Below are 25,681 nucleotides of genomic sequence, written 5' to 3'. Positions count from 1 at the left end.
GTATGCGTAAGTTCAACTTTACAAGAAAATGGCAAATTATTTTCTGCAACTTGATTTTGTTCTCTTCCAAATCCTTACACCTTTTCATTTTTGTTGTCATGGCCTTATTATACCAGCTAAGTTTTCTAGTACAATATAGTAGAAATGGTGATGGCAATTATCCTTGTCTCATTCTGATCACAAAGGGAAAACATTCAACATTAAACTGATTTTTTTTTTTTTTTGGTTGAATGGGGTTTTTTAGAGTTTTCTCTCTTTATCAGATTAAGAAAATTCCTATTTCTTCTTTGCTTGGAGTTTTTTAAATTATGAATTATTTTTAAATTTTATTAAATACTTTTTCTGTGTCTTTTCTGATGATAAAATGATTTTCCTATTTTATTCTTTTATTGTAGTGAATTATACTGATTAATTCTCCCTTTTTCCTACCTTTATTGACATATTGACATATATATATGTTTAAGGTAAACAATGTAATGATTTGATACATGTATATATGGTGAAATGATTGCTACAATAAAGTTAGTTAACACCTTTATCCTCACATAATCACCTTTTTGTGTTTGTGATGATAACATTGAAGATCTACTCTCTTAACAACTTTCAAGAATATGAAAGTGAAAGTGTTAGTCGCTCAGTCGTGTCTGTCTCTTTGTGACCCCATGGACTGTAGCTCGAAGGGCTCCTCTGTCCATGAGATTTCCCAGGTAAGAATACTGGAGTGGGTTGTCATTTCCTTCTCCAGGGGATCTTCCCCACCCAGGGATTGAACCCAGGTCTCCTGCCTTGCAGGCAGATTCTTTACCATCTGAGCCACCAGGGAAGCCCTTAAGGATATAGCACAGTATTATTGAGTCTGGTTAGCAAAACTTTTTCATTTTATAGCTGAAAGTTTGCACCCTTTGACCAACTTCTCCCCAATTTCCCCCATGCCCCAGCCCCTGGCAACTACCATTCTACTACTTTTGTGAGTTTGAATTTTTAGATTCCACATATAAGTGAGAACATATGGTATTTGTCTTTCTCTGACTTAAAAAAACAATTATTTGGCTGCTTTGGGTCTTAATTGCAGCATGCAGGATCTTCATTTGCCTTGTGCAAGCTTTCGTTGTGGCTCATGGACTCTGTAATTGCAGCTCTCAGACTTAGTTGCCCCTCGGCACGTGGGATCTTAGTTCCTCGGTCAGGGATCAAACCCACGTCCTCTGCATTGCAAGGCGGATTCTTAGCCACGGGAACACCAGGGAAGTCCCCCAGTCTGACTTAGCTCACTTAGTATAATGCCCTTACGATCCATCCATGTGTCACAAAAGGCAGGGTTTCCTTCTTTTTTTTTCTGGCTGAATAATATGTGTTTGTGTGTGTGTGTGTGTGTGTGTACCGCATTTTCTTTTTCCATTCATCCATTGATGAACACTTAGGTTGTCTTGGCTATTGGGAACAAAGCTGCAGTGAACATGAGGGTGTAGATATCTCTTTGAGAGAGTGATTTTATTTCTATTGGATATATATCCAGAAGTGGGATTGCTGGTGATATGATAGTTCTATTTTCAATTTTTTGAGGGATCTCAATACTATTTTCCACAGTGCTAAGTCACTTTAGTAGTGTTCGACTCTTTGAGACCTTATGGACCTGTAGCCCACCAGGCTCCTCTGTCCATGGGATACTCCAGGCAAGAATGCTGGAGTGGGTTGCCATTTCCTTCTCTAAGGGATCTTCCTGACCCAGGGATCAAACCCACATCTTTAGGTCTCCTGCATTGGCAGACAAGTTCTTTACCACTAGCACCACTTGGGAAGCCTGTTTTCCACAGTCACTCCAGCAGTTTACATTTCCACCAACAGTGATCCAGGGTTCCCTTTTCTCCACAGCTTCACCAACATTTGCTGTTACTTGTCTTTTTGATAACACTCATTCTAATAGGTGTGAAGTGATATCTCATTGTACTTTTTATGTGCCTTCCCTTGATGACTAGTGATGCTGAGCATCCTTTTATGTACCTGTTGGTCATTTGTGTGTTCTTTGGAAAAATGTCTGTTAAGTTCTTAGCCCATTTTTTCCTTAGCCCGTTTTAAAATCAGGTTGTCAGTAAATCTGACATTGAGCTATACAAGTTCCTTATATATTTTGGATGTTAACTTCTGATCAGATAGATGATCAGCTTAGATGGGAAAAGAATTTGAAAAAGAATAGTTACATGTATAACAATTCAAACATGAGTTGCTCTACTGTGTGCCTGAAGCTAACATAATATTGTTAACTATACTCCAAAATAAAATAAAAAACTTAAAGAGATAAATGGTTAGCAAATATTTCCTCCTGTTCGGTAGGTTGCCTTTTTATTTTGCTGACTGTGGGTTTTGCTGTGCCAGAGTTTTTAGTCTGATGTAGCCCCACTTGTTGATTTTTGCTTTTGTTGCCTGCGCTTTCGTTGTCATATACCAAAAATTGTTGCTAAGGCCAGTGTTGGAGAGCTCTTTCCCCATGCTTTCTTCTTGTAGTTTTACCATTTTGGATCTTCTATTTAAATCTATAATCCATTTCCAGATAATTTTTGTGGTTGGTATAAGATAGGAGTTCAATTTTATTATTTTGCATGTGAATATCCAGTTTTCCCACCATTTATTGAAGAGATAATCCTTTCCCTATTGACTATTCTTGGCTCCCTTATAAAATGTTAGTTGACTTTACACGTGTGGGTTTATTATCTAGGCTCTTGATTCTTTTTTTCTTGATCTATGTGTCTGTTATTAATGCCAGTACCATACTGTTTTATTATTACAGCTTTGAAATAAATCAGTAAGTATGATGCCTCCAGCTTTATTCTTTCTTCTTAGAATTGTTTTGGCTCTTCAGGGCCTTTGTGGTTCCATACAAATTTTAAGGTTGCCTTTTCTATTTTTCTGGAAAATGCATTGGGATTTTGATAGAGATTGCTTTGAATCTACAAATGCTTTTGGGTAGAATGAACATTTTAGCAATATTAATTCTTTTGATCCACAAACACAGGGTATTTTTCCATATTTGTGTCTTCAATTTCTTTCATCAATACTTTATAATCTACCATATACTTTCATATCCTTGGTTAAATTTACCTGTAAGTATTTTATTTTTTTAATGCTGTTATAAACAGCATTATTTACTTCTTGTTCAGGTAGTTTATTGTTGGTGTATAGAAATGCATCTCTTATAGATTTGTTTTTGTATCTACAACTTTACTGAACTCATTTACTAGTTTTAACTTTTTTTTTTCTTTTTGGTGGAGTCTTTAGGATTTTCTACATATAAGATTATGTCATCTGCAAACAAAGACACTTTTATTTCTTGCTTTATGATCTGGATGCTTTATATTTCTTTTCCTTGCCTAATTGTTCTGGCTAGGACTTCTAGGACTACATTGAATAGAAATGTTGAGATCGAGCACCCTTGTTTTATTCTTAGTCTCAGTGGGAAAGCTTTCCACCTTTCACCGTTGAGTATGATGTAAGCTGTGGGTTTGTCATATATGGCCTTTATCATGTTGTTGTTGTTCAGTTGCTCAGTCGTGTCTGACTCTTTGCGACCCTATGGACTGTAGCACATCAGGCTTCCCTGTCCTTTACCATCTCCCGGAGCTTGCTCAAACTCATGTCCATTGAGTTGGTGGTGCCATCCAACCGTTTTGTCCTCTGTCATCCCCTTCTCCTCCTGCCTTCAATCTTTCCCAGCATCAGGGTCTTTTCCAGTGAGTTGGTTCTTTGCATCAGGTGGCCAAAGTATTGGAGCTTCAGCCTCAGCATCAGTCCTTCCAATGAATATTCAGGACCGATTTCCTTTAGGATGGACTGGTTGGATCTCCTTCCTGTCAGTCTTCTCCAATACCACAGTTATCAATTCTTCTGCACTCAGCCTTCTTTATGCCCTGTCACATCCTTATATGACTCCTGGAAAAACCATAGCTTTGACTAGATGGACCTTTGTCAGCAAAGTAATGTCTCTGCTTTCTAATACGCTATCTAGGTTGGTCATAGCTTTTCTTCGCAGGAGGAACCGTCTTTTAATTTCATGGCTGCAGTCACCATCTGCAGTGATTTTGGAGCCCAAGAAAAAGTCTGTCACTGTTTCCATTGTTTCCCCATCTATTTGCCATGAAGTGATGGAACTGAATGCCATGGTCTTAGTGTTTTGTTTTGTTTTTTTTTTTTTTTTAAGTCCGAATAGTCAAAATAGAACTTTTAATTTTATCAGCCCCCAATTATTAAACACCAACAGTAAATCATATGAATGAGAAAAAGAATGATAAACACAAAATATGAATACTTTCTTTCCAGCCATAAATGATAAGAGAGAGTTGTGCACGGATGAGAAATAGAAATAATAAAAGAATAATTAGCAAAAGTTCAAAACCTCTGGAAAAGCTATTTTATAGGATTAGAAACCATTATTTACCTCAGAAAATGCAAGTTTAAAAGTCACATTTTCAGTTACCTCTCCTCCCAAAAACTTATGTACAGGCTAGAATCTAGAAATTAAGGTGAAAGGGATAAATACTGATAATTTCCCCTAAATTTTTAGAATAGTTTCAGAGTGATATGATACAAGGATTTAGAAGAAAACAAAGAGTGTCATATTCTGGTTTGTTTGTGATTTCTTCCCTTTAGGATCCTTCTCTTTCTCTCGAGGAATAAGCTCTGATTGAACTCTTTTGATTAAAAGATGTTTTAGATGGAATCAAAGACTATAAGGGGAAAGTCAGAACCGGTAACATGTATGTACATACACGACACACACGTGTCTATATGCATGTTTATGTACATACATGATGCATGTGTGTGTGCATATGTGTATATACATATACCCTCTCTCATCTGCACCTAAGAGGGATGTACACCCCTGCACAAGGACCCCCAGGTGGCTGCTCCCACTGGTACCAGATGACTCCAGTGATTTTCCTGGCAGAGGCCTGGCCCGTCATCCCCACAGGTTGTGAGAAGCAGAAAAGCCTCTAATTTCACACGAACCAAAATCTGGAAAGGAGTGACCATGAGAAGCAGGGAAGAAGCAAGGCTGTGGAGAAGTGGATTTGAAAAGACTTCTCGGAACTGCTTAGATTCTGTGTTGTTTATTACTGTCCAAATACATGAAGTTCTGATGAAATAAAATCATATGGTACAGATAAAAACAGGCCATGAGAGCCCAGAGGTCTTAGTGTTTTGAATGTTGAGTTTTAAGCCAGCTTTTTCACTCTCCTCTTTCACCTTAATCAAGAGGCTCTTTTTTTTTTTTTTTTTAAGAGGCTCTTTAGTTCCTCTTCGCTTTCTGCCATAAGGGTGGTGTCATCTGCATATCTGAGGTTATTATGTTGAGGTATACCCAATTTTTTGAGGGGTTTTTTTAATCATAAAAGAATGTTGAATCATGCCAGGTACTTTTTGGCATCTATTTTTAAAATTTTTATTTATTATTTTTGATTGCACTGGGCCTTCCTTGCTTTGTGCAGGCTTTCTCTCTAGTTGTGATGAATGGGGCTACTCTTTGTTGCAGTGAGTGGGCTTTTCATTGCAGTGGCTTCTTGTTGCAGAGCACAGCTTCTAGGCGCTCGGACTTCAGTAGTTCTGACACACAGGCTCAGTAGTAGTGGTTCACAGGATTAGTTACTCCACAGCAGGTGGAACTTCCTGGATCAGGGATTGAACCTATGTCCCTTGCATTGACAGGAGGATTCTTATCCACTCTGCCACCACGAAGGTCCCCTTTCTGCATCTATTGAGGTGATTGATTGTATGATTGCTATCTTTCATCCTGTTAATGTGGTGTATCATGTTTATTGATTTGTGTGTGTTGAACCATGTCTGCATCCCAGACATAACCCCACTTGAGCTTGGTGTGTGATCCTTTTAATGTGCTGTTGAATTCAGTTTGTATTTTGTTGAGAATTTTCGTATCTATACTCGTCAGTGAAATTGGCCTATGGTTTTTTCTTGTAGTGTGCTTATCTGGCTTTGACATCATGGTCATCCTAGTTTGTGAAATGAGTTTAAGAATTCTATACTCTTCAATATTTTGAAAGTGTTTAAGAAAGACTGGTGTTAATTCTTCTTTAAATGATTGTTAGAATTCATCAGGGAAACCATCTGGTCCTGGAGTTTTCTGTGTTGAGAGGTTTTTGATTACTGATATAAGTTCCTTACTTTTTATAGGTCTGTTCATATTTTCTATTTCCTAATGATTCAGTGCTGGAAGGTGGATGTTTCTAGGAATTTATCCATTTTTTCTTAGATTATTCAATTGGTTGGCATATAATTGCTCACAGCGGTCTCTTATGATCCTTTGTATTACTGTTGTAAAGTCTCTTCTTTCATTCCTGATTTCAGCTATTTGGGTTCTGGTTTGTTTTCTTAATTAGTCAAGCTAATTCCTGATGGCTTCCTGACTTCCCTGATGGCTCAGATGGTAAAGCATCTGCCTACAATGTGGGAGACCCAGGTTCGATCCGTGGGTCAGGAAGATCCCCTGGAGAAGGAAATGACAACCCACTCCAGTATTCTTGCCTGGAAAATCCCATGGATGGAGGAGCCTGGTAGGCTACATTCCACGGAGTCGCAGAGTCAGATATAACTGAGCGACTTCACTTTCACTTTTCACTTTCAGCCAAGCTAAAGCCTGGTCAATTTTATCTTAAAAAAAAACACCTATAAATTATGTAGATCCTTTTTATTGTTCTTTCTAGTCTTCATTTCATTTATTTCTACTCCAATCTTTTTTTCTTTCTTTCTTTCTGCTAATTTTGGGCTTGGGTTGTTCTCTTTCTAGTTCCTTGAGGTATAAAATTTTCTGGAGGGCATAGGGCTCATGGTTTGCCCAGAAAGGGGGATATAAATAAGAGGACAGGAGCTAGCATGAGCTAGACTAAAAGTTTTTCTGAGTATTGTGAGGATAAGGACACCTAAACATTTATTCTCCTTCCTTGCCCTGTGCCTTCTCAGCTCCCAGGTAGGAGGGCAGGAGGCTCCTGAGCAAGGAAGAGTCACCCGGTTTCTCCTGTGATCCCCAGAGCTTTGGGCAGGAAGTGAGTGGGGCACATCCCCTGGTGCTGCCTGACCTCTTCCCCCAGCTTAGGGCAGCTTCTCTCTGCCTGTGAGCACCAGGGTCTGTAGGATGACAGATAGTGATACAGTTCCCTTGATCACATCATTCTCATCCACCCACCACAAGTCAGTGAATCCCTGCCTCCACTAGCCTGTTGATAACGATCTCCAGAGTCTCATGCAGGTAGCACTTGAAACTACATTTAAAGTAATGTGATCGATTTTTCAGGGCTTTGACTACAGACACATCTAGGTTGTTGTAGGTCTTTTATGCTGCCTGATGGATAACATCAGTGAAGAAGGAAATGGTAACCCACTCTAGTGTTCTTGCCTGGGAAATCCCATGGGCAGAGAAGCCTGATAGGCTACAGCCCAGAGGATCCCAAAGAGTCGGACGTGACTGAAGTGACAGCACAGATAACATCAAACGTGAAATAGATGTTCACCACATGACCTTCCTCATTCACTGGCAGATGCTGTACAAAGATGCCCAGAGCCATGTCGATGGGATCATAGTGCAGAACATAGCAATGTTGGCATAGAAGCTAATCTTCTATTAGACTTAGACATGAATTCTGGCTGAAGAACTCAGTGATAAAACACTTTGAGGAACTTGAGAATGCCCTTGTGGGTGAGGATGTACAAGATGTTGCTGGATGCTGGGTCAATAACTGGCAGCCTGTGGATCTTGTTTTGAATTAATGAAAAGACAGCATCAAACAAGTTGGCATTAGGAGAAGTGCAGACAAGTGGTTTAAAGAAGTCCTGTATATACACCTCCTTTCAAGTTTCTGTTTTGTCTTCTTCCAGCTCATAGCTCTGTAACCAAGGCTGATTTATAGTAATAGTGCAGAATAGTGATGAAATTGGTGATAGTCCACATGCCCACAAGTCCTTGCTTTTTAGTATCCCAGAAAGAGGCAGCTCGTTTACCTGTAGGGAAGTAGCAAATACAACCAAGTTGGAGCTTGTCAGAATCAGGTCATAGCAGCCAGAAACTTTATAAAGGAAGGATATATGCTGTTGTTGGATTCTGGGGTCTTTCTCTTTTTTAATTAATTAATTTTATTTATTTTTGGCATGCAGGACCTTTGTTGTGGCATGTGGGATTTTTCATTTGGTGTGTGAGGGCTCCTTCTTGTGGTATGTGGGCTTCTCTCTAGTTGTGGGGCTTGGGCTCTGGAATATCTGGGCTCAGCAGCTGCCACATGTGAGCTCTGTAGTTCTGGCATCTGGGCTTAGTTGCCCCACCACAGGTGGGATCTTAGCTCCCCGACCAGAGATTGAACCTGCATCCCCTGTGTTGGAAGATGGATTCTTAACCACTGGACCCCCAGGGAAGTCCTGATTCTGGAGTCTCTTGAGGACGTTCATTTTTCCAGAGTTGGAAACTCTCAAGAAGTGACCATCTCCATTGCAAGAGGCCCTGGCTGGGTTCATTTGCTCTAGGAACCTCACTGTTTTTTTTTTTTGTTTTTTTTTTAAATAAAGGTATTTATTGCTTTGGTGCTTCCCTCATCGCTCAGATGGTAAAGCATCTGCCTGCAGTGCGAGAGACCTAAGTGCCATCCCTGGGTTGGGAAGATCCCCGGGAAAAGGGAATGGCTACCCCCTCCAGTATTCTTGCCTGGAGAATCCCATTCACAGAGGAGCCTGGTGGGCTACAATTCAAGGGGTCGCAAAAGACTATTGACACAACTTAGCAGCTAAACAGCTACAACAACAACAGAATAGATAATGTATTTCCTATGTTTCCTGAAGTTAACTAGTTGCTATTATAGGTACAATAAGAATTAATTCTGTTTTTTGACCACCCGAGAATAATATTTTAAGGTTAGTGTTAGTCACTCAGTCATGTCCCACTCTTTCTGGAACCCATGGACTGTAGCCCACCAGACTCCTCTGTCCAGGTAAGGAATTGCCTATTCATTGAGCACAACTCAATAACTGGAGTTGACTAATGATAGACCAGGGAACAGTCAGGCACTGTGTAGTGAATTATGTTCTGTCATCGTATAATTTTTAATAATTCAGCTGTCACTCTAGACATTTTTGTGTCTTTGGTGAATGGAGAGAAATAAAATTTAGGCCGCTGTTACAGACAAGGTAAAAATCTGGGGTGTTGGGGGAAGGAAAGGCTTCACAGAGAAGACTCTAAAGTTGGGTGCTGCAGGGTGAGTGAAAGTTCGCGAAGGTGACGGGGAGAAAGAGAGGGCATTCTAGACAGGAGGGACAAGATGGACACAGATCACAGATGGAAGACGTCTTTGCTGGGAATAGAGAGGTTGCGTGCATTTGTGAGAAAGTTCAGGAAGGCAGATTGAAAGGGCAGGGTGGGGGCCAGGTAATACGGTGTCCTTAAGAGTTAGACATGCCTGGGACCAGACTCCTGCTCGGCCTCTAATTAGCTCTGCAATCTTGAGCAAGTACCTCTGTAATATTCATAATTCCCTATCTGTAAATACATAAGAACAAACCAGTACCTACCTCCTAGGGTTACTGTGAGTTTATAAGAGAGTCCATTTAAAATGCTTAAAATGACACTTGATCACGAGGTATCATTGAAGGGCCCAGTCAGTAGAAGAGTGTGGTTGCTATTGTGACTGTCATACTAATAACAATGTGTGTGTGGGTATACACACGAATAACAATAGTTCTTTTATGTGAATCAAGGGACTAGATTATGAAATGGTTTAGAGACCATGTTTAAGAGTACAGGCTTTTTCTTTTAGGTCAATGTTTCTAAAATGTGGTCAATTAATCTATAGAATTAACAGTCCTCAAGCAGCTTCTGTGGCAAAAGCAATGAAAAGCTACCTGTTTAAAAATTTTATGAATTTGAAATGGAAGAAAAATTATCAAATACCATTATGCTCTTAAAAAGGGTTCACACATAGAGATGGCTCAAATTGGATGGACTCGTAAGGTGTAGTTAAAATTATTAGGATGTAGTTTATTTTAGCTATATCATTGGAATATTATTGCTTATGTGTGTAAAGTTTGCGTTTTTTTCTTGTTACTATTGTGTTATGACTCTGATTAACAAAAATAGATTAATGACTGAAAAAGTGATTCATTGAAGTGTAAAAGCAATGATAAAAATAGTACAAAACTACAATTCAGAAGCGTAATTAGTGAACAGGATTTCACAATCTGTGGGAACAAGAGCATCTGTGAACATGATGATTTCACTCAAGCAGCTGAAAGGGAAAGGGTGGCTATGAATATCTAAAAACAGGATTTTATTGAGGCAGGGGTTTATTCCCCTCTTGTCTCCAGTGTGCACTCTGTATTAGAAAACTCAGTCAGAATGCTTTGTGATGCTCTCAGAGGTTTTACATCATTTCTGAAACAGAATAACCTGGAGGCTTCCCTGGTGGCCCAGTGGTTAAGATTCCTTTTTTTTAATGCAGGGGGCATGGGTTCGATCCCAGGTCAGGGAACTAAGGTCCCACATGCTATGCAGCGCAACCGAAAAATGAGCAAATGAAAAAACAAAATGGAATAACCTTATAAGTCAACCTGGAGAAGGAAATGGCACCCCACTCCAGTATTCTTGCCTGGAAAATTCCGTGGACAGAGGAGCCTGGCAGGGCTACAGTCCATGGGGTCACAAAGAGTCGGACACGACTGAGCATGCTTGCCTATGGGTCAACAAGTAGTTTTTCCTGAACCAAGCACAAAATAATATTTTCTGGTATGAAATTGATTCATTTTATTTCTAAATGGGAAGAGGCCAAAACAGTAGCATCCACAGATGCAAGCCATGCTAGGGCCAACACGTTTATAAAACTGGCCTCAAACTCAGGACAAATAAAATGCTGGGAGAGGAAGCCAAAGCAGTCATGGGCAAACCTAATGTCAGGACAGGATGCTGCATAGCAAAAATGACACACAAAGATGTGGAACTGTTCTTACTGTAGTGATGACAGCCAGATTTTGTTTTCAGTTCAGTTCAGTCCCTCAGTTATGTCCAACTCTTTGTGACCCCATGGACTGCAGCATGCCAGGCTTCCCTGTCCATCATCAACTCCCGGAGCCCACTCAAACTCATGTCCATTAACTCGGTGATGCCGTCCAACCGTCTCATCCTCTGTCGTCCTTCAATCTCCTCCTGCCTTCAATCTTTCCCAGCATCAGGGTCTTGTTAAAAAATTTTTTAATAGTTGAGTGATTTATTTTGTTTTACAGTTAAGTAAAACTATAAAACAAAATTATGTTTTGTTTTATAGTTGAGTAAAACCACAGAAAGGGAAAGATATACTCAACTGAATGCAGAGTTCCAGAGAATAGCAAGGAGAGAGAAGAAGGCCTTCTTAAATGAACAACGCAAAGAAATACAGGGAAGCAATAGGATGGGAAAGACTAGAGATCTCTTCAAGAAAATTAGAGATAGCAAGGGAACATTTCATGCAAGAATGGGCACAAGAAAGGACAGAAATGGTGAGGACCTAACAGAAGCAGAAGAGATTAAGAAGAGGTGGCAAGAATACACAGAAGAACTATACAGGAAAGATCTTAAGGACCCGAATAATCATGATGATGTGGTCACTTACCTAGAGCCAGTCATCCTGAAATGTGAAGTCAAGTGGGCCTTAGGAGGCATCACTATGAGCAAAGCTCGTGGAGGTGATGGAATTCCAGCTGAGCTATTTTAAATACTAAAAGATGATGCTGTTAAAGTGCTTCACTCAACGTCAGCAAATTTGGAAAACTCAGCAGTGGCCACAGGATTGGAAAAGGTCAGTTTTCATTCCAGTCCCAAAGAAGAGCAGTGCCAAAGAACGTTCAAACTAACATACAGTTGTGCTCATTTCACATGCTAGCAAAGTTATGCTCAAAATCTTTCAAGCCAGGTTTCAGCAGTACTTGAATTGAGAACTTCCAGTTGTACAAGCTGAGTTTAGAAAAGGCAAAGGAACCAGAGGTCAAATTGCCAACATTTGTTGGATCATGGAGAAAGCAAGGGAATTCCAGAAAAACATATACTTCTGCATCATTGACTATGCTAAAGCCTTTGACTGTGTGGATCACAACAAACTATGAAAATTCTTAAAGAGATGGGAATATCAGACCACTTTACTTGTCTCCTGAAAAATCCATAGGTGGGTCAAGAAGCAACAGTTAGAACCAGACATGAAACAACTCACTGGTTCAAAATTGGGATAGGAATACAACATGACTGTGTATTGTCACCCTGCTTATTTAACTTATATGCAGAGTGTGTGTGTGTGTATGTTAGTCACTCAGTCATGCAGGAATGCTGGGTTGGATGAATCACAAGCTGGAATCAAGATTGCCGGGAGAAATATCAACGTCTCAAATGATGCAGATGATACCACTCTAATTGCAGAAAATGAAGAGAAACTAAAGAGGCTCTTGATGAGGGCGAAAGAGAAGAGTGAAAAATGTGGCTCAAAACTCAACATTACAAAAATTAAGATCACGCCATCCAATCCTATCACTTCATGGAAAATAGAAGGGAAAAAAGTGGAAGCAGTGGCAGATTTTCTTTTCTTGGGCTCTAAAATCACTGAGGACAGTGACTGCAGCCATGAAATTAAAAGATGCTTGCTCCTTGGAAGGAAAACTATGACAGACCTCGACAACGTCTTAAAAAGCAGAGACATCACTTTGCCTACAAAGGGCCATATAATCAGAGCTATGGTTTTTCCAGTAATCATGCATGGTTATGAGAGTTGGACCATAAAGAAGGCTGAGCACCCAAGAATTGATGCTTTCGAATTGTGGTGTTGGTGACTCTTAAGAGTTCCCTGGACTGCAAGGAGATCAAACAGGTCAATCCTAAAGGAAATCAACCCTGAATATTCATTGGAAGGACTCATGCTGCAGCTGAACTCCAATACTTTGGTCACCTGATGGGAAGAGCTGACTCATTGGAAAAGACCTTGATGCTGGGAAAGACTGAAGGCGAAAGGAAAAGGGATGAGGATGAGATGGTTAGAGAGCATCACCAACTCAATGGACATGAGTTTGAGCAAACTCCAGGAGACAGTGGAGGACTGAGGAGTCTAGCATGCTGCAGTCCATGGGGTTGGAAAGAGTTGGACATGACTTAATGGCTGAACAGCAACAACAAAACCATTACTGGGAATAGAATAAACCAACTCTTTGCACCTCTTTGTTACCTATATGAAAGAGAAAGACATACCTTATAATTTTGAATTCTCATTATCAATTCGTCTAATATTTTTGTGAGATATGATGCAGATTAGAAGTGTATTTGAGGTCATGCTGATGGAGGACCAGACATGTGTCCAGCAAAGAAAGGTTTGTTATGTCAGTATCTACTTTTTAAAAAAATATATGTATTTGTTTATTTTTTGGCTGCCTCGGGTCTTGGCTGCCTCTCATCTCAGAGGATGAGATGGTTGGATGGCATCACTGACTCGATGGACATGAATTTGAGCAAGCTTCGGGAGTTGGTGATGGACAGGGAAGCCTGGAGTGCTGCAGTCCATGGGGTCGCAAAGACATGACTGAGCGACTGAATTGAACTGAACTAAACTGGTCTTAGTTGTGGCAAGCAGACTCAGTAGTTGTGGCTTACAGGTTTAATTGACCATGGGGCATGTTGGATTCTACTTCCCCAATCATTTTGGAACCCACGCCCCCTGCATTGGAAGTCAGATTCTTAACACTGGAGCACCAAGGAAGTTCCTGTATCTATTGCTACAAAAATGTACAGCCACTTCAAAACCTCACCACTTAAATAATAGGAATTTATTAATCTCATGAGTCTGTTGGCCAGTGGAGTGGTTCTTCTCATCTCAGCTAAGCTTACCCTGGTGTCAGTGACAAGATGTGAGCAGGACCAGCTGTGTATTTTGTGGAGCTCAGAGCAAAGTGCCGGGCCCCTTATTTAGACATTATGAAGAATTTTAAAGTAATGACAGCAGAACATTAAACCAAGCAGGGGGCCTTCTTAGCACAGGACCCTGTGTGACTGCAAAGCCCAAGAGCCTGAAGCCAGTCTTAGCTGTGGGTCAATGTGCAGGCAGCTCTGCTGTCCTCAGCTGGGTTCTTCCATGTGTCTGAGTATCAGTGTGGCTAGTGTGGGTTAGACTTGGCTGGGACAACAGGGGTAGCTATACTCTTGTCCATCTCATCCTTTAGCAGGCTGGCCCAAGCATGTGCATGTGGCAAAGGAACAGGGGGAAGGACAAGCAAGCCCAAACATGCAGGCACTCCTCAGATCTCTGCTTTGTCACATTTGCTACCATCCCACTGGGTCACGAGTGGGCTTCCCAGGGGGCATTGGTGGTAAAGAAACCACCTGTCCATGCAGGTAGACATAAAAGACTCAGATTCGATCCCTAGGTCGAGAAGATCCCCTGGAGGAGGGCACAGTAACCCACTCCAGTATTCTTGTCTGGGGAATCCCATGGACAGAGGAGCCTGGTAGGCTGCAGTCCATAGGCTTGCACAGAGTCGACATGACTGAAGCAACTTAGCAAGCACGCACGCATGCACGCAGGTTGGGTCACAGCAAGTCCTATGGCCAACCCAGAAGCAGAGTGGGAGGGCGCTACCACACGGTGACAAAGGGAAAGAATTAGGGCCGCTTTTGCCTTGTACCTCCCTCGACTACTCAAAACTGGCTGTATCCGGGTGCTAAAATTGCACACTGTTTTATTTACTAAGAACAGTTAAGCATGGTGACCTTCACTAAGTGGTGAAGAAGGGACGAAAATTGATAACACCATCAAATCTCCATCACAGAGCATATGTCTTTCCTATGTGTCTTGCGAAGAAATGGGTGGCATGGACTGAAACTGTTTTTCTACCCTAAAGTGTGCTGGCTATCCAGGGGGAACATACTCATGTGAAAAACTGAAACGAGGGAGGAGATAAAATTTCTTTATAACACTAATAATGCCAGGAAAAACCAGCAACCAGAAATCATCCTTGTCATTACCAGTGTTGTGAGGAAATGTTATCTCAAAGGTGTCAACATGCCATGGGCAGTAGGTTGAAAATCTCAAACCTCTGATTTCAGCCTCATCGGATATTCAGTGCAGAAGATAACATATCAGGAGATTGAACTGTGATGCAAGAGGCTTTGTCAGCCAGCATTGAGTCTTCCCTAACACTTGATTTTTTTCCATTTTCTGGAGAAAGACATCAGTGACATTGGGCATATTTAAAAACCATTCAGTGTGCCAGAAAACACGGAGAAATTCTTTCCTGAGCTGAACCCAAACAGAAAACTTTAGAAATTCATTTGCAACTATCATCCAAGTTAAAACATCCAAGGACTTCCCTGGTGGTCCAGCGGTTGAGAATCTGCCTGCCAATGCAGGGGACCTGGGTTCGATCCCTGGTCAGAGAAGATCCCACATGCCACAGGGCAACTAGGCTGGTGCCCCACAGCTAATGAGCTCGAGTGATGAGAAGGCCATGCATGGCAACTAGAGAGTAGCCCCTCCTCCCCACAACGAGAGAAAGCCCATGTGCAGCAAAGAAGACTCAGCACAGCAAAAAATAATAAATATTTTAAAAAATCCAACCATTCAGGCTTTGACTTAACTGCTTGTAAAACTGGCCTTCAGTGAGAGACTTCACCACTGTTTCTAGGTATATGTTCCCATCCAAATATACACAACACAGTATGTAGGGCCACCAAGCATTTGCTGCCCATCATTCTTAGTTATGGGCTTCCCAGGTGGCACTAGTGGTAAAGAATCTGCCTGTCAATTCAGGACGTGTGGGTTCGATCCCTGGGTCAGGGAGATCCCCTGCAGTAGGAAATGGCAATCCACTCCGGTATTCTTGCCTGGGAAATCCCATGGGCAGAGGAGCCTGGCAGGCTACAGTGCATGGGGTCTCAAAGAGTTGAACATGACGGAGCAACCGAGCATGCATGCATTTGTAATTTTGCTTTCTAATTTAACAGGGCAAGATAAATGGAATCTGTCATTAATCCAGATATACATATACATGTGTATATTATATACTCTAAAGATTGATTGCAAATAATAGTATCCTTTTGCTGATTTGTTATTCCTCACCATTCTGCCTTTGCTATTTCAACTTTCTATCCAAACTCTGGATCTGAGTATAGTTGAATACTTCTTTTTAGTAAGCCTGGTATATGGCACTATCTAAGCTCTTGCTTCCTGTTATCCAAAATTCAGGTGCCGAGTATATATATCCCTCGGTATCCCATACCAAGTGTATGTATTTCCAAACTCAAGGTCAGGAGATAAATAGGTTTGATAACAAGGGATACTTGAATACTATTAATTTTAAGTTATATATCAATTTTATTATTTAAAATTTTTGTGAATGTTTACCTAAAATTGGAGGTTTTCATATGCTCCAGGCAGCTAATAAGTGGTTATTAAACACTGAAAATTTAAGAAACACTCCTTTCCTTTAGGGAATGCTAGGGGGCGGAGATCATTGAAAGAGATTTTAAATAGAGGGGGAAATATAATCAGATCTGAATTTTCAGATTATTCAGTAAAATAGTGTTGAGTTTGGAAGATGGCACATAAAATTCCATACTGGGGACTTCCCTGATGGTCCAGTGGTTAGGAATCCACCTGCCAATGCAGGGGACATGGGTTTGATCCCTGGTCCAGGAAGAAGGCAGTGGCACCCCACTCCAGTACTCTTGTCTGGAAAATCCCATGGACGAAGGAGCCTGGTAGGCTACAGTCCACGGGGTCGCTAAGAGTCGGACACGACTGAGCGACTTCACTTCCACTTTTCCCTTTCATGCACTGGAGAAGGAAATGGCAACCCACTCCAGTATTCTTGCCTGGAGAATCCCAAGGACGGCGGAGCCTGATGGGCTGCCATCTATGCGGTCGCACAGAGTCGGACACGACTGAAGCGACTTAGCCTTAGCCAGGAAGATTCAACATGATGCGGAGCACCTAAGCTTGGGCACCACAGTTACTAAGCTCGCGTGCCACAACTACTAAAGCCTGAGCTTTAGTATGTATACATAGATTCTGAGCTCCACAACAAGAGAAGCCACCGCAATGAGAAGCCTATGCACTGCACCTAAAGACTAGCCCCTGCTCACTCCAACTAGAGAAAGCCTGCACGCAGCAACAAAGACCTAGCACAGCCACAAAGTAATTAGTTAAAATAAGTAAACAAATGGAGGTACCTCTGTTCCCAAAAAACTACTGAAAAAAACAACAACTTGATACTGGCAGACTTTATTCTTTCTACAAATACTCAGGTGCCTACTGAACAGAGCTTGTATTGGAGGATACAAGAATGGAAAGATCGCAATGGGGGTCTATTGTCCTGAGTCCAGCCTGGTGGAAGTGACCACTATTCACACAAATTACCCAACGATCAAATCACAATTGTGTTAAGTCCTGATGAAGAATCAGGAGTGGCTCTGAGAGGTGGCATGGAAATTGAAACCATCCTTAGAGAAAGATGAGACGTGAAGGTGAGAGAGGAAGGAGATGAAAGATGATTCCAGTTTTCTGGTTTAGAGCCTGAGGTTATTGACAGAAAAAGGAGGGCAGATTTAAGAGGAAGTGACTTGCCATCTTTTGATAGTTAAGTGCTGTGCTGTGCTTAGTCACTCAGTCGTGTCCTTCTTTTCGCAACCTATAGCCCACCAGGTTTCTCTGTCCATGGGGATTTTCCATGCAAGAGTACTGGAGTGGGTTGTCATGCCCTCCTCCAGGGGATCTTCCCAACCCAGGGATCAAACTCAGGTTTCCCTCATTACAGGAGAATTCTTTACCATCTGTGCCACTAAGTGATGTGATAAATTTGAACTGCCTCTGAGATATGCAGGATAGTTGTCCGGAAGGCAGGTGTGTGTGTATTTAAATGTGGAGAGACAAATCTGAGCTGCAGGTACATATTTGGGAATACAGGATGGACTGGTAGCCTTGGAGACTGACTCAGCTTGTTCTCTATCCTTAATAGCTTCTCCTCTGGCCTCAGTCAAGGCTATAGACAACTGTTTCTGCAGGGCAAGATATTGTTTTCAACCAGCTTCCATCTCTTAACTTCCACTTTGAACCTCCCTACTTTGGTTTAGGCTTTATTGTTTTCTCTTGCCTCGAATCTATATATTTCCATTATGGAATTTTTTTTCCTATGTAGTTCTGGTAATACTGATTCCACCCTGAATTTGGGGCAGGAGAGTCTGTACCTGTGACAGAGGCCTGGCTAACCAAAGTCTCCTGGTGATAGTGATTAATTATCTCAGGGTTGATCGCATGATCAGAGTAGGAAAATAAAAAAGGGATGCCATGAAAGCTTTGCTGAGACTTCTGGCATAAAGTCAGGCGTTCTTTCCCTCTTAATGTAAACCTAAAAGGATATAATGATAACATTTCTACAATAGTCCTGTAGCCACAAGGATTTTGAGAACAGAGCCAATACTGTGAGAGGAACATGAGAATGAAGAAAATGGATCTTGGGGATCTTGGTGAGTTCCGTCTTTTACTTAGGGAATTTAACCCATTGACATTGATTATGATTACTGTTTCCTCCTGTTGAATTTCTTTATTTTTATTCTTTTAATACAGTGATTCTCAGATACATAAGTCTGATCCCATCCCACAGATTCTAATTCATTTGGTCTGGGGTGTGCTCTGGCCATCCGTATTTTTTAAATTAATTTGTATTGGTGTATAGTTGCTTTACAATGTTGTGTTAGTTTCTGCTGTACAGCAAAGTGAATCAGCTGTACATGTACCTCTCTCTCTCTCTTTTTTAATGTCTTTCCCATTTAGATCACTACAGAGCATTGAGTAGAGTTCCCTGTGCTATATAGCAGGTTCTCACTAGTTATCTCTTATACACAGTATCAATAGTATATATACATCAACCCCAGTCTCCCAATTCATCTCACGGCCCCTTCCCCCTTGGTATCTATATGTTTGTTCTCTATGTCTGTGCCTCTATTTCTACTTTGCAAATAAGGTCATCTATACCATTTTTCTAGATTTCACATATACGTGTTAATATATGATATGTTTTTCTCTGACTTATTTCATTCTGTATGACAGTCTCTATGTCCATCCACATCTCTACAAATGACCCAATTTCATTCCTTTTCATGGCTGAGTAATATTCTCTTGTGTACATGTCCCACATCTTCTTTATCCATCCCTCTGTTGATGGCCATTTAGTGGCCTTTGGTATTTTTAAAACTTCCCCATGTTGTATAGGCAGCCAGGTTTGAGAATTCCACATCTAGCAGTCACTCTTGGTTTTTTTTAATGTTTTATTATAAAATGCCACATGTACAGAAATATAAGACCCTCAGTAAAAAGACATAAAGCAAGCAAAACACAATTTTACCTTGAGAAATGAAATATTCCTGGTACCCCAGAGCCTCCTGCATGCCCCATTTCAGTTCATATTAAATCCCCTGCCAGATATCTGCTATCAGCACCTAGGCTTACTCTGTGTCTTCAGCATCCCTGGAGCAATTCAAGCCATAACCTGCTTTCAAACCCCTTCCTGCCCTCGCTCCAGTGTTGAAGTCTTATGAAATTCTAGTTCCAGGTCTTAATTTTTCTCACAGAATACATGTCTACATTTATTTAGATATAGACATAAGTTTTCCTAGTGTTTTTATTTAAAAAAATAAAATTGGCTGTACCGCATGGCATGTGGGATCTAGTTCCTTGACCAAGGATAGAACCCATGTCCCCTGCATTAGAAGGTGAAGTCTTAACCATTGAACCGCCAGGGAAGTCCTCAGTGTTTTTAGACAGCATGTTTCTTGTATCCACCACTCCTTTCCCTAGAATTTGCAGCCTTGGAAGCTGGAGCATTGTTAGTCCAAATGAGAACCTCTGTTCTTATTGCAGGAGCCGGTTTCTGAGATTTTAAGGGATGGGGTAACTGTACTGCCTGACCAGGTACTACATTTATATTCTTTTTTTTTTTTTTTTTTTTAATAAATTTATTTATTTTAGTTGGGGGCTAATTACTTTACAATATTGTAATAGTTTTTGCCATACATTGACATGAATCAGCCATGGGTTTACATGTGTTCCCCTTCCTGGACCCCCCACCCACCTCCCTCCCCATCCCATCCTTCTGGATCATCCCATTGCCCCGGCCCTGAGCCCTTGTCACATGCATCGAACATGGAATGGTGCTCTGTTTCACATATGACAATACACATGTCTCAATGCCATTCTCCCAGAACGTCCCACCCTCACCTTCTCCCTCAGAGTCCATAAAATTGTTCTATGCATCTGTGTTTCTTATTCTGTCTCGCATATAGGGTTATCGTTACCATCTTTCAAATTCCATATATATGCATTAGTATACTGTATTGTTGTTTTTCTTTCTGGCTTACTTCACTCTGTATAATGGGCTCCAGTTTCATCCATCTCAGTAGAACCGATTCAAATGTATTTTTTTTAATGGCTGAGTAATATTCCATTGTGTATATGTACCACAGCTTCCTTATCCATTCGTCTACTGATGGACATCTAGGTTGCTTCCATGTCCTGGCTATTGTAAACAGTGCTGCGATGAACATTGGGGTACACGCGTCTCTTTCAATTCTGGTTTCCTCGGTGTATATGCCCAGCAGTGGGATTGCTGGGTCATATATTCTAAGAAGACAGGTATTCCCTCCTTCTTGGTAGGTACTGTGTATCCTTGGGGGCACGGCTTGCCTTCTTCTGCGGCTCCTGGAATCATTCGGAAGTGTTCTACCTTGGAGAGCTAGCTAGGTAGCTGTGACAGGGCCAGGTACCAGGGACAGCCTTTCCTCTCCCTCCCCGACCTTGGTCCCTATTGCTTTAGAAGCACTTTAAGAAGGGCTCTGCTTCCCCAGCCAGGCCAGCCCTCAAGTTCAGAGCCTTCTCTAGGAAAGTTATTTATTCCTTTGTTCAGAAAGTAGTCCTGGGGTCTTTATCCTGCGAATTTTCTCTGCCTGGAGCTGTCAACTAGAGGGCGGTGTCTGACCCAGCCAGGCCAAATGCAGCCTGGTACTTAATTACCTTAACAACTGTCCAGGGGGACCTCTCTCTCGCTTCATATTTGTTTATTCTAATCTTGGATTTCCCCCTGGCTTCCTCGGGAGGAGCTGCTTTTCCTCAGCGGTGTTTAGTGTCACGTTTTCTCTACCCTAGTCTTGCCCTTGATTGGAAAGTGTATAGAGTCTATCTTACAGGAATTCTTTATCATTTCTTTCTTTCTTTTTAAAAAATATTTATTTGACTGCTCCAGGTCTTATTTGCAGCATAGGGGATCTTTAGTTGTGGCATGCGAACTCTTAATTACAGCATGTGGGATCTAGTTCCCCGACCAGGGATCAAACCCAGGCGCCTGCATTGGGAATGTGGAGTCTTAGCCACTGGACCACCAGGGAAGTCCCTTCTTCATCATTTCTGATTTAATAATAGGACTCTTTCTTGTTTTCTGGCAATTATATACACAAAGTTTGCCAGACTATATAAATATTTTATACATAAATAATACATATTAAGTATACATAATTTTGTATATATGAATAATTTTGTATATATCAATAATATTTTTTCTGTCATTTTGATGGAATTTGGGAGCACAGGAAGTAGATATCTGTGCTGAGAAAATAAAATAGTGAGACTGGCATAAGATGGCATCTTATAGGGAGTAGCCATATTTTTAGCATCTACATTTGGGCCTTAATGCATACAGGAGTATACTACAGTTACTTATATATTTGTTTTTTTTGGCTGTGCTAGATCTTCCTTGATACATGCAGGCTTTCTCTAGTTGCAGCAAGTAGGGACTTCTCTTTGTCGGGTGCTAGGGCTTCTCATTGCAGTGGCTTCTCTTGTTGCAGAGCACAGGCTCTAGGTGCACAGGCTCAGTGATTGTGGCATCAGGCTTACTTGCTCCATGGCATGTGGGATCTTCCTGGAGCAGAGATGAAACCCATGTCCGCTGTAGTGGCAGACAGATTCTTAACCACTGCACCGCCAGGGAAGTCCAGTTACTTCTATTTTAACTAATGCTCAGCTTTCTAAGGGCTTCCCTCGTGGCTCAGTTTGGTGAAGAATCTGCCTGCAACGTGGGAGACCTGGGTTCAATCCCTGGGAAGATCCCCTGGAGAAAAGAATGGCTACCCACTCCAGTATTCTGGCCTGGAGAATTCCATGGGGTTGCAAAGAGTTGGACACGACTAAGTGACTTTCACTTTCACAACTTGCTAAATCTGTAAATCTAAAAACCCAATTTTCCCTAAGCCTTTAACATATAACTCACAGATAATATTGTTGTATTTATAAGGCTAGCTGTATCTTATCTAAAGTTAATGACTAATTTTCATTTGTTCTTACATCAATGCTAAATTAGCATGTAAATTTGACATAGTAAATTTTCCTAAATATTTAACATCATTTACAAACTTGATTAATGACATTTCCGTAGCTTTGGCATTTTAACCACAATTACAGATTTGATTCTCTTCAGTGCTTCAAATGTCTGACAAGGCAGACTTATAAATGGAATAAATAAAATTGCTAAGCACTGAAACACTGTTTACAGACCTAATAAATCTGAAGTTATTTACTAATCCAGAAGTTTTTTAACATTCAGTTTTAGTCTGAGTCTATCAAATTCTCCTAAATATTTTTAATTAAAGTCACAAATCTTCTTAAATCAATCAAATTCTCTTAACCCAGCATTCTGCCTACTTCACCTGTTTGTAGCCTGGCAACTGAAGGCAGCAGAGGAAAAACATGCACGATTAAGCTTATTGGTTTTGCTTTAAATTTATGTCCACAAATCTCCAGCAAGTCCCTGCTACTGCTTCTAATATTAAATTTTCCCAATATATTTACTCTCCTGTATTCCCAAGTAGCTTTTTTTATTTTTAAAGGGCAGGATGGTTATTTATTAGCCTTTTTTCACCTTTTAAAAATTATTTCCTTCTTATTTATTTTTTTGGCTGCACCGTGTGGCTTGTGGGATCTCAGTTCCCCAACCAGGGTCTGAACTCCAGCAATGAAAGCCCAGAATCCTAACCGCTAGGCTACTCGGGAATTCCCTCAAACTATTATTATTTTTAATTATGGGAAAGTACATCTAACATAAAACTGACCATCTTAACCACTTTTTCAAGTGTCTCAGATAACTTTTCACAATTTGTCTCTCCCTAGTCTCAGTGGGTGATCTCATTCACTCTGTAATTGTAAATATTGGGAGCAATTAGAAAAGAATGATTTTGTTTTCTTCCCGCTGCCAGATTTGCCAGCTTGCCTACATCTATGCCCTTTTAAGCTGCTCTCACTCGTCTGATAGTGGAAGAACTGTTTGTGCCAATCTCTCCACCAAGCCCTGGATCCTGTCCCCCTCACCTGCTCAAGGACTCTGCACCCAATATTATCCCCATCCTCTCCTCCTCGTCAGCTTTTCCTTCCACTCATCCTTTCCATCCACATGCCAGAGTGCTGTCGTTAAAAACACAAAGACTGAATTTTCTTTGCCTTTTCCTTTCCTTCCAGCTGCTACCCCATTATGGGAAAAGTTCCTTCAAAGGCCTGTCCACACTGTTTTCTCACCACTTTACTCCATATTCTCCCTTCTCTGTGTGTGCGAAGTCATGTCTGATTCTCTGCAACCCTATGGACTGTAGCCTGCCAGGCTCCTCTGTCCATGGGATTCTCCAGGCAAGAATGCCAGAGTAGGGTGCCATTCCCTTCTCCAGGGGATCTGTCTGCCTGACCCCGGAACTGAATTCTCATCTCTCATATCTCTTGTATTGACAAGCAGGGTTCTTTACCACTGGTGCCACCTGGGAAGTCCCCATTCTCTCTTTAACCTACTCCAATACTGCCCCCAAGCCCCATGCTTTAGAGCAGCGGTCCCCAACTCTTTTGGCACCAGAGACTGGTGTTGTGGAAGACAGTTTTTTCACAGATGGGAGTGGGGGATGGTTTCAGGATGATTCAAGTCCGTTACATTTATTGTGTACTTTATTTGTACTATTATTACATTGTGATATGTAATGAGATAATTATACACCTCACCATAATACAGAATCCATGGAACTCCTGATCTTGTTTTCCTGCACCTAGACAGTCCCTTGTGGGGGTAATGGGAGACAGTGACACCCGAAGTGTGTTGCTTATGTCCAGTCTGCTCTATAGTTTTGTTTTGGTTTTTGTCACTGCGGAAAACCCTGCTTCACAAAGATAGGATGTTGAAAACAGAAGCAGGTTTTTCAGTGCTTTTATGGCATCTCAGGATATTCCGCCTTGACTTTAATCCAGAATGTATGGAGATTTGAAGTTGTCTCAGGCATGCTTTTTCAGGCCCCCATCATTTGCCACGTCAAGCAGTTGATACTCTTCTAGCACGGACAAAGTTGACTCACCTGGCTTATTCACAAATGGGTCCCGAATCCATTCCTTCTCACTGCAGGGATTTTATGCGGTTCTGAAGTCATGCTCAAACTCTTTTGAAAGCTGAGATAGGTGATCCGACAGGAGGTGAGCTTAGGCGGTGATACAAGCAATGGGGAGCAGCTGTAAATACAGATGAAACCTGGATCTCTTGCCTGCCACTCACCTCCTGCTGTGAGGCCTGGTTCCTAACAGGCCACGGACTGGTACCTGCTGGCGACCCCTGCTTTAGAGGATCCTGCTCAGAACCCCTCCCCCCCTTTGGCTTTGCCCCTCCCCACCAGGGGAACACAAACCCCTGGATTTGCCCCCTTCCTAGACCTCACTCAGGATGCCTATGACCCTGTCTCAGTGGTCCCACACCAGTTCCCAGGGCCTGTGAGGGGCTGTTCCCCAAATCCAAGGGATGCAGTGTGTGTTTCTCCATGCCTCAGAGATGGCTGTTGGCTGGGGAGGAGGGATGGGGAAGCAAGTGTAAGTAAAATTGGACATTCAGTCTGCAGGGAGGGAAGAAAAAGGGGAAGGGGAGCAGGTCAGGAGCCAAGTTCTCTTTATGCCAGCTCATTCTAAAGGAACTCAAGGAGTTGGAGAATTCTAAGTCTGAAACTTGCCTGCCAATATATAATGAAAATAATATTTTATTTAGCAGTTTTTTCCATTGATATTATTTAAATATTTAGATCTGTGATGTGTAGACCTCCACTTGTACTTTTGGCCCCACGAATGCCTGCTCTGGTCAGCCCCATGGAAGCTCTCTAGTGAAGGTCACCGATGACCTGCAGTTTGCCAACTCAGTGGCCGCATCTTCCTCAACCTCTCTGCAGCTTCTGACACACGATTCACTTTCTCCTTGGTCTGCCTCCTGTTCCCTCTCCATCCATTCATTTGTTCCTCCTCCTCTTCCCACTTACCCTAAATATGCCCCAGAGTTCAACATCACTCCACGTAAATCCTTTCCTTTGTTACCTGAGCTCTCATGTCTGTAAATACCAGCTGCTGCTGCTGCTAAGTCGCTTCAGTCGTGTCCGACTCTGTGTGACCCCATAGACGGCAGCTCACCAGGCTCCGCCATCCCTGGGATTCTCCAGGCAAGAATACTAGAGTGGGTTGCCATTTCCTTCTCTGGTAAATACCAGCTACGGCCTTATAATGCACTCCTCGTCTCCTTGCTCATCACCTCTACTTGGGTATCTAAGTGGGACCCCACAGTTTACATGTCCAAATTAGAATTCTTGATTTCC

General features: G+C 41.6%; 1 pseudogene; it reads right to left on the bottom strand.

Annotated features, from left to right (window-relative positions):
* Positions 1-7,095: 7,095 nt before the first annotated feature.
* Positions 7,096-9,513, bottom strand: LOC145530910 (5'-AMP-activated protein kinase subunit gamma-1-like; annotated as a pseudogene).
* Between the last annotated feature and the right edge of the window lie 16,168 nt (positions 9,514-25,681).

This window comes from Giraffa tippelskirchi, chromosome 13 (genome assembly GCF_054371585.1).
Source record: "Giraffa tippelskirchi isolate mGirTip1 chromosome 13, T2T-mGirTip1v1.2.pri, whole genome shotgun sequence".
Taxonomy (NCBI): Eukaryota; Metazoa; Chordata; class Mammalia; order Artiodactyla; family Giraffidae; genus Giraffa; species Giraffa tippelskirchi.
The sequence above is the reverse complement of the archived record's forward strand: the minus strand, read 5'-3'. Positions and strand labels throughout refer to the sequence as shown.